The following is a 12204-nucleotide window of genomic DNA, read 5'->3' on the forward strand; positions in this document are numbered from 1 at the left end:
CATGCTTGATTTTATTCACATAAATGTAACTTAGCTACTTAAACATAAATTCAAAGAGAGAATGAAGGAAGAGTACCAACCTTAAGTGAGCAGAATTTTTAGCTCTAATTCTTCAATTTCACTCCCTTTTTCCTTTTCTTTTTCTTCTTCAAATACTTCCCCAAGTGAAGTTAACAAGTTTTTATGGATTAATTTGGGGACAAAATAAGGTTAAGTGGGTGGAATCAAGCTTGTATCAAGCTTCCATGGGAGTTTTTTGGTGAGGGAGAGGGAGAGAGAATGGTTCACGTTTTTTTTTAGAGGATGAAATCTGTTTTTTTTTTTTTTTTTTTCTTTTGTTTTGTTTTTATCCCTATGGAAGACCCAAAAATCCATTTAATTAATTTATTAATTATATGACTTATGGCATCATGCATGATATCATGCATGATGTCATCTTCCTACACCTTTTTAACTTTTTCATTTTCTCTTCTTTTTTTTTTCTATTAGTTCTTTAATTTAATTCTCGATTCCGAAATTTTTTTTTTCTCCGATTTTATTTTACAGTTAGGTCAGGAGTCAGCTCTCGGGGTCAATTGACCAAATTGCCCTTCGCCTGTTCAACCCGGTTTGTAAATAATTTCATATTTCTTCCGGCTCCCTGACCTAATTATTTGACTAGCTTAACAGTTCTTTTTCGTGATTTTCTCTTTTCCACTGTGTTTATAAGGGTCCTAAGGACCGCGGCGTCACATTTTACAGTTTAAAATTTGAGTTTAAAATGACTTCGCAGTCGTTCCTGAGAAAGTCACCCATCGCTGTGACTCTCGGCTCGTTTAACTTCTTATGTTCTGTTTTTCTTATTTTTACTTAAATAATTGGACATTACTAATTATTTGTGTTTATAGGTTATCCAGTTGTCTTAGATGTGGTTCTAATCCTCTTAATTGTCCGGACCGACTCCGGTCACCGGAACAGTGAAATATACCAAGCTATGCAAATAGGGGTGTTACAAATTACATCTATATAATTACAGAATTACATCAAAATCTAATGTACAAGGGTATACCTATGATATGCCCGAAGATAGTCTCACTGTGTCTTTTAGTAATCTCACTCAGCTGCTTTATATATTCTTTCACCTGCAATCGCATACAAAGATATCGCTGAGTGGTGAACTCAGTGGTGCACAAACTAATAATTTAAAACTTAATACAATTTATGATTTGACAACTCATAACAAATAAAAATTTAAAATTTCTAAATTCTTCAAAATTCATGACATCCAGAAATCAATATTTTCATTCATGCAATTTATTCATTTGAATAATATTTTGATCATATAGTAACTATTTATCTACATTTCTTTTAAATCATGAAACAATACAAAAATTTTGAATCACTGACAAATTATTTATTTCAACCACAACTTATCAAACTATGCATAATTTAAAGGGCGTTGCCAATAATTCACACAGTTGGACCCATGATACAAAATTCATAATAGATGTCGTGTTGTACACCACGATATTTCAAACTCTCCCAATAACCGAGGCTAAAAGAGAGGAACAAAGACTAGCTAATATATATGAGTACTCATCCAAACTCTTCTCTAATTGGCAAGCCAGAGAGGAAGGAACTCACCCCATCTAGTGGAGGAGATATCTCACTAGACAAGCTAATGAGAATTCAAAACATATTGCCATGTCAACTATGGTTTCAAATCATATTCAAAACAATTTATATTTACAAAAGTGTTTACAAACCATTAACATATTTAATCATTATAAATTCATGCTCAAGGTTGGCAACAAATCAAACTTAAAATTTACAATCCTCAAAATCATGCAATAAATCCTTAAATGCATAAAACAATTTACATTTAATTTATACAATTTCATTCAACAAGTTAAAATTCTCAACACAATAAAAATCATAAATCATACAACAAACTTGTTCAAATCAATTTGGAAGTGAAAAATAATAAAAGAGTTAGTTGTGCACAAACCTCTTGTCTAGACTTGTCTTGGTTCAATTCCTCCTCCTTCCTTGGAGGGCTTCTTTCCCGCTAAAACACATAACTAGAGTGTTTCAATATCTATTGAATTTATTTCTAATAAATAAATTCAATAATTAAATTTTGTATACTTAATTTATCTCATAAAATTGAATTCTTTGTACTTAGTGTAATTGATTTTACTATTCATTTGACCATTTGGTCAAAATATTGACTTTTTCATACTAATTAGATATGTTAATTCTAATTACACTCACATATCACATTTTGAGTCATATTTTTATTGGCATTGATTGCCAAATTCAATTCAAAGCCTATTAGGGTTAAATATCAAAATTTCAGTTTTGGGTTACTTGTTTGTACCATCCCATTGGTCTGTTAACAGTGGGAATTTGGCTAAATGTCCCTCATCAAAGTTGTTCCTTATTTTCTTATCTTTAATTCCTTTTTTCGAATCACTCTATTTGGAATTTGGTAGACTAAGATATGGCTATTTGAACATGGCTGGCTAGATTAGTCTAACCCAGATTTCTGGGCACCTACTTCGGTTCTGGTAATTTTGGACCACTAAGTTTAGGTTGCAAAATAACTGGGTTATGGGCAGAATTTGGGTTGGTATTCCCCATAAAAGTTGTAGTGCTATGTCATACCTTTCTAATGCCACAAAAATCAGGTCATTTGGACTTGTATAGCCCAAGTTATGGCCAAATGAACAAACACTGTTTATTTGGTCATTTTGGTACAATGGCAGTGCACTACACCCGGGTTTGATTTAATTGTTCACTATCCTAATGTCATTTTCTTGGAATGGTTCCTAAATGAAAAATGTGGCATAATCTGTCTATTTTCATTTTCATTTTGCCTCACACCAATTGGATTGGTAAATTTTCAGTTTTAGTCCCTGAAAGGGACCTAGGTCAAGCTGCTAGAATAGTGACCCTAACCAATCCGAATTGCAATTTCATTCTACTAATCCAAACACATCACAAATGGTCCCAATTGACCATTTCTAACCTCAATTAAAGTCATTTGCATCAATTGACCATTTTCTCCAATTTTTCCTCTAAACTTCAAAGTTCAAGAACCCTAAATTTTTTAAATCACTCAATTCACTTTAAATTCAATGTATAATTCACTTAATCCACCTCAAGTAAGCTTAATCTCACGTCTAATTTAATTTAAGCATACGAAACCCTAATTCTTTAGAGTTGACCGAAATTTACACTTCTTTAAATTCTCTATAATTACTTTCATTTCTTACTTATTTGATTACATCTACACTAGTTTACAAGGCATACATACAAAATAAAGTGTAATAGTTACTAACCTTTCTTTGATTTTCACCTTTTAAATTTCCTCTCTTTTCTTCCTTTCTTTTCTTCCTCAATCTCCTTGCCTAGTGTAGAATGGAAGTTTTTTTAGGATTTAGGGTTAGAATTTATGGGACAAAACTAAGTTATTCAAGCTTAAAAAGCTTGTTAATAAAGGAAACCATAGGAAGAGAGAGGTTTGGGGAGTTTGGCTGGCTGGTGGTGGAAGAAGGAATGAATATTTTCTTTTAATTTTTTGTATTTTTATGTCTAAATGAGTTGAATTTGATTTGGTCAAAAAAATTGGGTAATTAAAATTTAATTTGACATCATGGTGAGGTCACCAAAATGATGTAATAATCCATTTATTTTCCCTTTTTCTTTTTCTTTAAATTTTCCCATAGCTCTTTAATTTAATTCTCAATTCTAAAATTTTCATTTCTCCGATTTTATTGGACAGTTAGGTCAAGAATCACTTCTAGGGGTGAATTGACCAATTTGTCCGTCGCCGGATTGATTCAGTTTGTAAATAATTCGGTATTTTTTTCGGAGTCCTGACCTAATTATTTGACCTACTTATCAACTCTTTTCTATGATTTCCTCTTTTCCATTAGCTTCGCAATAGTCCTTAGAACTGCGGTGTCACAATTTCCCATTCAAAATTAGGGTTAGGACTGACCTCGCAGTCACTTTCTGGTGCGATCACCCATCGCTGTGACCTTCGGCTCATTTAACTTTTTATATTTCGTTTTTCTTATTTATATTTTACCTTCTAGTAATTACTATTAATTTTTGTTCAGGGCTTTTCTAGGTGATATAAGCACATATCTAGATATCCTGACTGTCCGAACAAACACCGATCACCCGAACAGTAGAATGCATAGGCTGCTTAATATAGGGGTGTTACAATTCTCTCCTCCCCCCCCCCCCCCCCCAAAAGAGATTTCGTCTCGAATTTTTACTCACTGTTAGTCCTTAAATAATCATGTGTTTTGTTTTCTCATGTCTCCCTCACATTTCTATGTGACTTTATAGTCTGAATAATGGTCCATAACACTTTAACCAATGATATTTATTTATTTTTCGACTGCTTCACCTCGTGTGCCAAGTTCCTTCTAAGCTTCTCATCATAACTTAAATTTGAATTTATTTCAATTCTAAAGGTAAACAAATCTGTGTGCTAATAATTCCACTCCTTCTAGGACTTCATATGGTCCTATGAAGTGAAAACTTAATCTTTCTCCTTCCTAAATAATCTTATAATCTTCTTTTCTTTAAGTCTATGTAAGACTTCTAACAATCGAATGCAATTTTTAATTTGATTATATAATTATAATCTTCTCTTAGTGTTGTTCTATTTAATATTTCAATTAATGTTTCCTTATAAGGAAATTTCATCGATCATATGAGAAATGCTTATCTCATAATTGGCCATAGGTCTATAACCATTATCTTTCATATTTATTTATGACCTAGGCTTATGTGTCATTTTGCACTATCTTGTTCACTTTTATTTAACTTACTATTTACTAATTCACTCCCTTACCTGATAGGACAATTCGAAATATCATTACACATCCTAAAATTTTTGTTTACTTTGTCTTCCCAATCTTATTTGGATATGGGCTTTTCAATTTGTTCCTTAATTAATTCCCTTATTTCCTCTCACAATTCAATGTTATTCTCTTTCTTGACTCGACTGTTGGATCAAGAACTAGTACTCCTTATTATTTATATTAAATCCTCTACACTTCAATGTTACTCTGAATTGGTCCTCTGACCATTTTGGCTAATACTTTCAATATTCGTAACATTTCTCTATCACGTTTAACCAATTATTCAAATTTTTACTTCTATATTTTCTTTTATCTACCAATATCCTATAGCTTATTTTTCACTATTTTGCGATCATTACCCTTTTTTTTTTTGAACCATAAATAATTCTTTAATCTTAAGAAGGGAGTGTACCAGACTCTCCTTTTTCCCATTCTATTCAAAAGTTTCTCATTGATCCTAATCAAATCCTTATGATCTGCACAATAAAATTGTGCTCTTCCTAAAGAATACCTGACCAACTAGTTCTTATCGAATTATTGTTATCAGTAGAACACCATTTCTTAACTATTTTATAAGTTATAATTATCATACATAGCATCCTATCTCTTCCAGGGGAACAAAATCATATTTTGTGTCTTACTGCTATACAAATAGAATATTGTTCCTTACTAAACTTTAAGCAAAAGATCCATTGCAATACCAGAACAACTATAAACCCCATATCGGAGACTGGATGACTTAGCCCTATAGGTGTTATTTTTAAATTTTGACCATACTAAAATCTCTAGTCCCATAACAATTCCTGATGTACTGTAATTCGTGCTAGGGTAACGGAGTTGTTAACTCTCACTACCTTGCAACCATAATCTTTTGATATTCTAATTATAGAGTTTTAAATTCTAAATTAGGATTTTCAAACTTAGTTCTAGTAATAAAATTCTATTCTGGTATATTTGTACCAGAGCGAAAGCCATTTGTACTTATTCTTATCCTTGTGTACTATTAGGTAGTACGTAGCTCTACACAATAAATCCCAAGTCAGTACTGTAATCTGTAGCTTACAGAGCAAACATCAAGAATATTGCATAGTTATTACAATACATTCTTATAGATCAACCTTCCTTATATCTTATTTCTCTCAAATTAACTAATATCTTAAACTTATTTTAATTATGGTACCCACTGACATCTATCAGCAGTAATACCTTCACTCGCATTAAGATAGCTATATTACTATAACTTACTTTTAGGTCCTTTTGCCTTACCTAATTAGGCTTACTAATTAACTTTATAATTTATCGCAGTCTAGGAGATGTCTCTCACTAGAAACTTTTCCAAAATTAATTCCAATCACGCTTATTATCATAATTCTTATCCTAAAAGACTAATCACTAACACATCAAAATTTATTTCCATGCAAGGGAATAGCAGTAGAACATATAATTCTAGCATTAGCATATAAATAAGTAGAGCCGGAATCAAATAGTACATAATTATTCCTTTCAAAAGTTAAGAACGTACCGGCAACTACATCTGAAGTCTCTACTTCTTCCCCTCGATGCATGGCGTTCCCTCTTTCTAGTGTATTCCTCTGCTCGAGTTGGTCCATTGTGCTAGGATTACCCGAAGTACTATCTCTACTTCTGCCTCTGCCCCTACTAACTATTAATGAGCCTTTAAAATCAGAACCTTGGACTGATTCCTCTGGTGTAGTATATGGCATAAATTGACGTGCGCTAGTACAATCTCGGGCGTAATGCCCGATTCCACCACAAATGAAGCAGGCTGCAGTAACCTTATAGCAAATACCCCCGTATAATTTTCTACAAACTTCATAGATACGGATAGGGTAGGAACTTCTAGTTCTTTGACGAATGGTTCTTGATTGCTTCTGCCCTGAAAATTTGCCTCTTTCATACTTAAGAGCTTAGGGTCCCTCAAAATCTTTTCTCTTTCCCAAATTACTACTCGAACTTTGACCGATAGGTTTCCCACTTTTCTCTTTTTCATGCTGCTCTTGAGGGGGTTGGGTTTGTACTTGGGCCTGGGCTAACAGATTATCAGCCATTTGCTGAAAAAACATGGCCATCTGCTGGGCTATTTGTACAGTAATTTGTATAGGAGGGACTGGTGCAGCTGGACCTTCAAAGCTCTGCGGAACGGGGGCCTCTCCTTGTACATCAGCTGTATCAGACTGCTTTACCGTTTTATCCCCCTTGTCCATATCTATTCACCGGATTTTTTTTCCTGTACAACCAACACAAGGAGGTTTCTCCCCGTTAGTTCATATTTATGATGTAAATGTACTATATGTATCAAACATTCGAGCAGTTGTACTTATCAAAAAATATTTCAAATTCACAGTTCAAAATTTACTTTAAAACTAGCTCTGATACCACTAAAACATGTCACACCCTACTCCTCATAAGATGCAACATGATCCCGTATTACACTTAATGAATTACCGAACTTTGCCTACCGGTAACCTATTAAATATACTACACGGGATTTTGAAACAGTTTCCTTTCATTTTTAAATTGGTGGGCAATTTTATTTTCAGATATTAAAAACCTTTATTTAAGGTCCAAACATAAATCAAATTTTTAGATATTTAAAATCTCCGCAATTTTTATAAAAATTTCAACAGAGCGCCATCTGTATTTTGAGAAAACAGTTCTTCAAAACCTAAAAAGAAAGATACTCCCAATATTTTTCTCAACTACAACTCCATTATTCAATTTCATTTCACAAATCAGCACAAGCAACTCAATACACAATTTAAATTAAATCAAACATTGAAACATCTCATTAAGGTAACAAAATTAATATTTATATTAATGGGAGCATTAAAAATTTAGTAGTACAAAACTTTATAAGTACATAAAATCTCAAGATAATATTATAATAATTTTTATTTGATTACAGTCCAAAAATATATTACAAAAGAGTTGATACAACTGCTCAAATGAAATTACATACATATAATTATAGAATTACATCAAAATCTAATGTACAAGGGTATACCTATGATATAGCCGAAGATAATCTCACTGTGTCTTTCAGTAATCTCACTCAGCTGCTTTATATTTTCTTTCACTTGCGACAGCATACAAAGCTATCGCTGAGTGGTGAACTTAGTGGTGCACAAACTAATAATTTAAAACTTAATACAATTTATGCTTTGACAACTCATAACAAATAAAAATTTAAAATTTCTAAATTCTTCAAAATTCATGATATCCAGAAATCAATATTTTCATTCATGCAATTTATTCATTTGAATAACATTTTGATCAAATAGTAATTATTTATCTACATTTCTTTTAAATTATGAAACAATTCAAAAATTTTGAATCACTAACAAATTATTTATTTCAACCACAACTTATCAAACTATGCATAATTAAAAGAGCGTTTCCAACAATTCACACAGTTGGACCCATGATACAAAATTCATAATAGATGCCGTGTTGTACACCACGACATTTCAAACTCTTTCAATAACTGAGGCTGAAAGGAAGGAACAAAGACTAGCTAGTATATATGAGTACTCATCCAAACTCTTCCCCAACTGGCAAGCCAGAGAGGAAGGAACTCACCCCATCTAGTAGAGGAGATATCTCACTAGACAAGCTAATGATAATTCAAAACATATTGCCATGTCAACTATGGTTTCAAATCATATTCAAAACAATTTATAATTACAAAAGTGTTTATAAACCATTAACATATTTAATCATTATAAATTCATGCTCAAGGTTGGCAATATATCAAACTTAAAATTTACAATCCTCAAAACCATGCAATAAATCCTTAAATGCTTAAAAAAATTACATTTAATTTATACAATTTCATTCAACAAGTTAAAATTCTCAACACAACAAAAATCATAAATCATACAATAAACTTGTTCAAATCAATTTGGAAGTGAAAAATAACAAAAAGAGTTAGTTGTGCACAAACCTCTTATCTAGACTTGTCTTGTTTCAATTCCTCCTCCTTCCTTGGAGGGCTCCTTTCTCACTAAAACACATAACTAGAGTGTTTCAATATCTATTGAATTTATTTCTAATAAACAAATTCAATAATTAAATTTTGTACACTTAATTTATCCCATAAAATTGAATTCTTTGTACTTAGTGTAATTGAGTTTACTATTCATTTGACCATTTAGTCAAAATATTGACTTTTTCATACTAATTAGATATGCTAATTCTAATTACACCCACACACCACATTTTGAGTCATATTTTTGTTGGCATTGATTGCCAAATTAAATTCAAAGCCTATTAGGGTTAAATCTCAAAATTTCAATTTTGGGTTACTTGTTTGTACTGTCCCATTAGTCTGTCTACAGTGGGAATTTAGCTAAATATCCTTTATGAAAGTTGTTCCTTATTGTCTTATCTTTAATTCTTTTTTTAAATTACTCCATATGGAGTTTTGTAGCCCAATATATGGCTATTTAAACATGGTTGGCCGAATTGGTCTAACCCAGATTTCTGGGCACCTACTTCGGTTCTAGCAGTTTTGGACCACTAACTTTAGGTGGCAAAATGACTGGGTTATGGGCAGAATTTGGGTTGGTGTTCCTCATGAAAGTTGTAGTGCTATGTCATACCTTTCTAATGCCATAAAAATCAGGTCATTTGGACCTATATAGCCCAAGTTATGGCCAAATGAACAAACACTGTTTATTTGGTCATTTTGGTACAATGGTAGTGCACTACACCCAAGTTTGATCTAATTGTTCACTATCCTAATATCATTTTCTTGGCATGGTTCCTACATGAAAAATGTGGCATAATGTGTCTATTTTCATTTTCATTTGGCCTCACACCAATTGGGTTGGTAAATTTTCAGTTTTAGTCCCTGAAAGGGACCTAGGTCAAGCTGCTAGAATAGCGACCCTAACCAATTCGAATAGCAATTTCATTCTACCAATTCAAACACATCACAAATGGTCCCAATTGACCATTTTTAACCTCAATTAAAGTCATTTGCATCAATTGACCATTTTCTCCAATTTTTCCTCTAAACTTCAAAGTTCAAGAACCCTAAATTTTTGAAATCAATCAATTCACTTTAAATTCAATGTATAATTTACTTAATCCACCTCAAGTAAGCTTAATCTAATGTCCAATTTAATTTAAGCATACTAAACCCTAATCCTCTAGAGTTGACCAAAATTTACACTTCTTTAAATTCTCTATAATTACTTTCATTTCTTACTTATTTGATTACATCTACACTAGTTTACAAGGCATACATACAAAATAAAGTGTAATAGTTACTAACCTTTCTTTGATTTTCACCTCTTCAATTTCCTCTCTTTTTTTCCTTTCTTTTCTTCCTCAATCTCCTTGCCTAGTGTAGATTGGAAGTTTTTTTAGGGGTTAGGGTTAGAATTTATGGGACAAAACTAAGTTATTCAAGCTTAAAAAGCTTGTTAATGGAGGAAACCATAGGAAGAGAGGCATTTTGGGAGTTTAGTAGGCTGGTGGTAGAAGAAGGAATGAATATTTTCTTTTAATTTTTTGTATTTTTATGTCTAAATGAGTTGAATTTGATTTGGTCAAAAAATTGGGTAATTAAAATTTAATTTGACATCATGGTGAGGTCACCAAAATGATGTAATAATACATTTCTTTTCCCTTTTTCTTTTTCTTTAAATTTTCCCATAGTTCTTTAATTTAATTCTCGATTTTGAAATTTTCATTTCTCCGATTTTATTGGACAGTTAGGTCAAGAGTCACTTCTAGGGGTGAATTGACCAATTTGTCCCTCGCCGGATTGATCCGGTTTGCAAATAATTCGGTATTTTTTTCGGAGTCCTGACCTAATTATTTTACCTACTTATTAACTCTTTTATATGATATCCTCTTTTCCATTAGCTTTGCAATAGTTCTTAGGACTGCGGTGTCATAATTTCCCATTCAAAATTGGGGTTAGGACTGACCGGTGCGGTTACCAATCGCTGTAACCCTCGGCTCATTTAATTTTTTATGCTCTGTTTTTCTTATTTATATTTTACCTTCTAGTAGTTACTATTAATTTTTGTTCAGGGCTTTTCTAGGTGATATAAGCACATGTCTAGACATCCTGACTGTCTGGACAGACACCGGTTACTAGAACAATAGAATGCATAGACTGCTTAATATAGGGGTGTTACATTATGAAAATTTTAGCTTTGGAATCACCTAATTTACATTTTTGTAGCCCAAGTTATGGCAATTTTTCCAAAACTGGTCGGACAACTCGTTGTTCAAGATTTCTAGGTTAGTCCAGAATCAGGGTAGATTTGCTGGACTAACTTTTCTAGCAATTTGATCAACTTAAGAGTCATAATTTGGCTCTATGGTCTTCATAAGAATTGTTCTCCTATGTCTCAGGTTTCCATTGGTTCAAGAATCACTTAATTTGGATTTTTCTAGAGTGAGTTATGCCTAATTTACTAAGTACTATTCATTTGGTCATCTTTTGTCAGGTCCAGAATTGCAATTCCGGATTCAAGCCAAATTTGAGGTAACTTATGGTCATTTTCTGGGCAGACTCTCTTCATGAAAAATTTATCATTATGTATTAGGTTTCTTTTTCAATTAGTTTCACACCAATTGGAGTTGTATAGTTCAATTTATAGGGTGTTAAGCACACTAGACTCAAGTGTCCAGATTTCAGCAATTCCACACACTACCAATCCATTTATTCCTTTCATCAATTCACATCAATTCTCAACCAAAACATACCAAATGACCATAATTTGGTCTTATAAACATCAATTGCATCACATACCACAAAAGCCCTAATTTCCCATAAACCCTAATTCCTCATCATCCCAAATTCATGCAAACTCATGCAATTTAGCATATTAATCATATATACCACTTCATATTAGCTAGTCTTCATGATTAATTTAATCAAAACATATCAAAACCCTAGGTTACTATAACACTCCTCACCCGTCTACAGTATAGCCGAGCAAGGCGTGCTACACGGCGTGCCAGGGCACCTAGTCTGTAATAAACTCATTTCCTGAACTCAATTTACTTTTTAAGAAGTCTTTTATATATATTCATATCATGCTGATACTATTTTCATACTTTGATAAAATCAGTATTTCAAAAATGATAATAAAAATTTAGCAAGATGCCGTCTGTATTTCGGACAAACTGTCCTTCCAAACCTGTTAAAAACAGTTCAATATGATAATATTAAAATCTCAAATATTTCACAGTCTTGATTTCTCATTAAATAGTTCCATAATAATTTAAATATATCCAGAAAATCTCCATGTTATTTAATATGTACAAAATATTACAAACTTTAGAGCTTTCATAATAT

Source organism: Hevea brasiliensis, chromosome 2, assembly GCF_030052815.1.
Source record: "Hevea brasiliensis isolate MT/VB/25A 57/8 chromosome 2, ASM3005281v1, whole genome shotgun sequence".
Taxonomy (NCBI): Eukaryota; Viridiplantae; Streptophyta; class Magnoliopsida; order Malpighiales; family Euphorbiaceae; genus Hevea; species Hevea brasiliensis.